The sequence below is a fragment of the Anopheles bellator genome, chromosome 1 (assembly GCF_943735745.2).
Source record: "Anopheles bellator chromosome 1, idAnoBellAS_SP24_06.2, whole genome shotgun sequence".
Taxonomy (NCBI): domain Eukaryota; kingdom Metazoa; phylum Arthropoda; class Insecta; order Diptera; family Culicidae; genus Anopheles; species Anopheles bellator.
In genome coordinates, this window is record NC_071285.1 from 49,765,720 (window position 1) to 49,771,233 (window position 5,514).

The following is a 5,514-nucleotide window of genomic DNA, read 5'->3' on the forward strand; positions in this document are numbered from 1 at the left end:
AAAACAGACCAAAGAGAGCGAGAGGGAGCTTTGGTTGGCGAAAATTGAAATGCGAAACACAGGAATCTCCGCCACTCGTCGCTGTCACGTCGCGTTTGCTTTTATTGTTTCGTATTCTTTTTTTCCCCCTGTTGCTCCGTCCTGTTATCCTTCGTTCGAATGATGAACTTGCCATGGCCACTCTTTCCGGGTGGGGCAGAGAGGGGGGGGGGGAACATTGTACGCTGCCGGGGTTCGTCCATCGAAGACATCGCGACACAAAAGATGTCGCGCGCGCGTCAAGACAAAACGGAAAACGCCACAACGGATGGGCACCCCGTTCTACCCTCTCCCCGTTGGCGTTTGATCCGTCCCCGTCCCCCCCGCTGCATTAGCTTCTCGATTTGTCTCGGATGCAAAACATGCGTCACCCCCCGGACTGTTGAGGCTCTGCTGCGATGTGTGATGACGAGGTTCGTTTTTTGATGCCTCTTCGCTCAACCTCGCTAATGTTGGCCGGAACAAGGATATTCGTAGCTGCCTGGCTTCCACCGGAAATTCGGCTACTTTCTTTCATCGGACTTCTCTTTATCACACAGTAGGCTGACGCTGGAATCCTTGAACTGCGAATGATTGGGAAAATGGCGGCTTCAGCGCTCAGCTCTCTCTCTCTCTCTCGCTCTCGCTCTCTCTGTCGCACCTGACAACCCCCCAGAAACATGCAAAACAGCGAAACCGAACCGCAGCACCACTACAAAGACGAAGGAGCGCATGTTTACGTTACGCGGAGGCCCCCATTTTCACTCCAGCCCCGCGCCACGTCACCATGGCGACCACGCAAACAACGGACGTAAATATTCAATTCTCGCCCGCGCCGAAACGCTGCGAGCATTGTTTTCGGCCATTCGTCCTGTGGCTGGCCGTCCCGACCGTGTGCCGTGGTATGCGTGACCGCGCGCGAAATTCTCCCCAGCGTATCTGTGTTGGTGCACCGGAAAAGCCCCATCGACAAACTCCACACATAGTTTGGTTGTATGCGTGTTTTGAAGGATCCTCTGAAAGTGGCTGAAACACGGAAACGCTGAAAAACGCCGGCCATCGGAAGGTGGAAAGAAAAACACTGCCAGCGCGCTCCTGAAACAAATCCTGCCCGGAACGGAACCGGACCGACAACAACGACGAGAAGGACGACGGCGGCGGACGGCGGCTTTCTCAATCACTTCTCACCGGGCAACCGCCAAAGGACCAAACCGTACGGATGGGGGGGATCGCAGCAGGCACAGCACGGGCAGCAAAACAGAATGGGAACAGAATCGTTTGTTTGTTTGTGGTTTTTTTTCAGTTTGTTGTTCAGTTTTTCATCATAAATATTTTAATAAAATTGGTTTTTCTGTTTTCTTATTTCTTGCCATTTTTCATTTTCGTATATAATAATTACAATAGAATAATAATAACTCTAATAATTACTTACTTAGCTTAGTACTTGTATTTCCTTATCGTTTTTTTGGGTTCGCGTTTTCATTCTTTTCCACTTTGTTCGCTCTCTCTCTCTCTCTCGCTCTCGTCTGCATTACTGCTCTGTTTTGTGTTCTCTCTCGCTGTTCTTGTGGTGTGTATGTGTTGAGTTGGGTTTGTTTGTTGTTATCTATTTGTTTCGTCTATCTCCGAGCACTCATATTTCACTACAACACCGGGCCGCGGTTAATTCGGCTTTCGTCCTGCAAGTGGGCGCCATTGTTTCACAATCGCCAGCGTGCCTCAACACACACTATCGAAACTACAATTCCCTGTTATAGCCAAAACCGGGAGCGGCCCGCTAAACGGAACACTAAACCGAGGCGGCGAAAGTAACTGCTTACTGGAAATCATGCGTCGTAGAGATCATCACCGTCCTCGCCCTCGCCTGTATTCTGCTTGGTGTGTGTGTGCGTGTGCCTGTGGTCACGGTATCGAAACGAGTTTTACAAGTGTTCGTCCCTAGGCCACCAAGTTCTATTGTTTCCAGCCGGTGCAAAACAGACACATACACAACCTAGCTTAATTTTGATTTTAACTGATCCTTTCGTAAAGGTGCCTCGGAATCGACCCCGCAGAAGACGCAGGCCGGGCGGGCCCCCTCCCAAACAGTGGCGCAAAACGCAAAACAAACAATGCAACAAAAAACACAACGCATAGAAACGGAAGCGCGCGGCTGAAACGGAAACGGACCCGAACCTAAGCTAAACTCTGGCCAGAGGTGCTAGAGAGAGTGGTTTACGTTATGTTTTGCTCCTTCTCAGCCCCTCTCCGGTTCGCTAATTTTCTACATGTATTTACAGGTGTCGAGGATGTGCTAATGTTAATTTCTTCTTTTGTTTTGTGTGTTTTTCTTTGCTGTTTCTCTTCTTTCCTCCCATTTGTTTCTAATGTCCTTCCGAAGTCTTCACCACCCATCTTGGTTTGTTGTTGTGACTGTCGAGCGCTTGAGCGTATTGAGTTTGCCTAGCTTCGTTTTAGTTGCTGCCGTTGCTCCTCTTTGTGCACAAATCTTTTTACTTGCCTTATAATCGTACCCTCCCGAGTGTCCCTTTTGCCACTTCTCACTCGCTCACTCTACACTTAACGCTTAACGGTATATTCATGTATTTTGTTTGTTTAGCATGTAGCATGTGTACTGTTTACCCTTGTTTGCCATTGTTTTGTATGCATTTGTTGTTGTGTTTTTGTTTCCGTTTTGTTTTCGTTCAATTTTTGCCATTCGATCTTAGTATTTTACACATCGTTCTATACACTTCGGTTCGGCACCCAGCGACCTGGGGCCGCGAAGGGAATGCTTCTAATTACACAGTCATACTTTCGCTCTCTCTCTCTCTCTAACACACACTCGTTGTTCGGTTCTTCCTTGCTACATGTTCATTCGGCTCGTTCGTCCACGAGTACTGTCCTTAGTAGTTTAATATCCTTACGTATCGCTCATTCAGTGTGGAATGGTTCACGCGTGACGTGTGACTTTTAAAGTATTTGTTTTTGTTTTCTGTTGTTTCGTTTGTTTTTTTAGTTTCATTTGCCTAACTTGCTTTTGCGCCCTTTCTGTGTTGTTTTTATTCTTTCTTTCTACTACTGGTGAGTGCATACTGCAAGAAGTTACTTTTGTTACCACACTTCTTCTTGTTTCTTTGTGTTTCGTATTAGCTGTTACCATGTTGGTTGTGGTTTCTTGCCCCCGGGGGGTTTACGGGTTTTTGGGACACACTAGGGCGGGTCTGAGTGTATGTTTTCGTATTATTCGTTTGTTCTATGGCGCGTATGGCCGCCACCTCTACATTGCACTAGCGTCGGGCGTCTGAATGAACCCCAAAGACACAGACCCATCACACACGCGCTTACTGGATTGCTTCCGGAAGGGTTCACCGAGCATAAATGGCAGCCAATTCCCGAACTGGCTTCCGAAAGTGAGCCGCAACAAAGTACTCGTACTGGCCATTAAGTAAACCAACGGGGGTTCAACGCACGGGTAGCCAGAGCGCATTATGATTTAGCCTCTGCAGCGTGCCTCTGTGTGTTTCTATGCCTCAATCCGTTCCTGTTTGCCTTCGAGATTAACCACCGTTTGTTTGCGGGTCTTCTTCATATTTGGACATTCTATTAAGAGGGCAGCGACGCATTATTAGCTTGCTGGAGTTCGCTTCAAGTCGAAGGCACGCAAAATGTGTCCTGTGAGAACTTGCCATTCGTTTTCGACTCGAAGAAAGGATCAAGCTTTCTTCACGAGCTAATGTTGAGATTTTTGCAACCAAAATGCCAGACTTTGATTATCAACCAACTCGACAATTTGTTGAACAAACTTTTCCAATGGAGTTCTTAGTTTATCCATAATAATTGGCAACAATAATAATGTCCCATTAATATCCAATTGCCACCGACTTCTAAGTTTGTCGAACAAACATCAACAGGACTAAGTCGCCAACTAGGCCAAACAAAATAGGACCGGGACGATCCGATTTCTCAAATCCAGGCCTCCCGAGCCGGCGGAAAACAAATACAGCCGGACAAAGGATCAAAGCGAGCGATCGCACCTTCGGCACGCAGGATCCTGCCCGCCCCGGGGGGAAAATCCAGACAAAGCCCGGCCCCGGCGGGAAAAGCCCCGGGGCCGGTGGCCGCGGGTAGCTTGCCGGGATGATTGCCGGAAATTCCTTCCGGCCAAATTACACGACGGAGCGGAGACTGATCCCGGCCGGGTTCGATGACCACCGGCGGAAAGTCCCAGAGCAAATTAAGATCAAGAATTTCCCGAAGAAACGCACCGCCCTCCCTACCCGGAGGCCAACGGAGCAGGAGGTGTCAGGACCAAGGTTGTGTCAGCAGCAAAAAAAAGGACACTGTACCGTGAAATGGTTGTTTGTTAATTGCTCGAGAAAAAAACAACACACCGAATGCCGGGGCCGAAAACGAAAGTCGTAAAACAAATAGACGGTGCTCCTCCGGTCGGTGGTTGCCGTCGGCCCCATTTTGCCGACGGCAAAATGGCGGCCACCGGACACCGACGGCATTTGGTACTCGCTACTTACGTGCGCTCAACACACAACGGGGCACCGATTCAAGATTCCGTGGTGTGCGCCCCCCCCCGCTGGAGGAAAAGCCAATCGGTCATTACACACCGCGTTATGCACACACCGGAACAAAATGGCGCCCTAAAAGTCCTGGCCAACGATTTGACGTTCACTTTAACAGTTCGTTTGACAGGCCTGCCGAGCACAGTTCTAATTGCACATAGACACACACACAAGCACGCACACTGCTGAGGCATACACAATGCGAATCCACTCTATTGTTGGTCCATTTTTCACCGGGCTCTACCCGAGGACGAGGTTTTCGAGGTTCGAAACACACAAAATGGAGCAGTGACCGGAACCACAGCACAGATCTGACGGAAACAATGGAAAACAATAGAGAGCGAGCGAGGCGAACCCCGCGAACGAAACAAAAGAAACCAATAGACGGTACTAGGGGGCTGCTGGTTTTTAAGTAGCTTCCTGTGGAAGGGATGTGCACTTTAATCAAAGTAGTCGTGTTTTTGGTTCACTCCGCGCTACGCTACAACATCTTATGCTCTCGCTCTCGCCTCGCCCCGCCTCTCTCTCACTGAGCCCAGCCTGCTGTTGCCCGGTTGATCCTTTCGCTTCGCCACACCGTGTAGGGTCCCTACCTGTGAGTCCTTTCTTCTATGCTCTCCTATGCTCGTTATGCACGCGGATCAATCACGAACCCCCCCCAAGAAGCTCTCTCAAGACCCTGACTTTCCCCCAGGCCCCGGTGCCCCACTCATACACTCACGCACGAGGTCACTATTTACAAAACAAAAAACAAAAAACGAACGAACGAACGATCTCGATCTACACTTTCTAACACATCGAGCACGGACGCACACACTCGCGATCCACACACAGTCGCACACGGTGCGGGACACTTCCAGGAGCAGGACATTGATCAGCTCGATCCTGTGACTCACTGCGTGTATCTGTGCCCCTAATTATACAAAGGCTCAAGAAACGT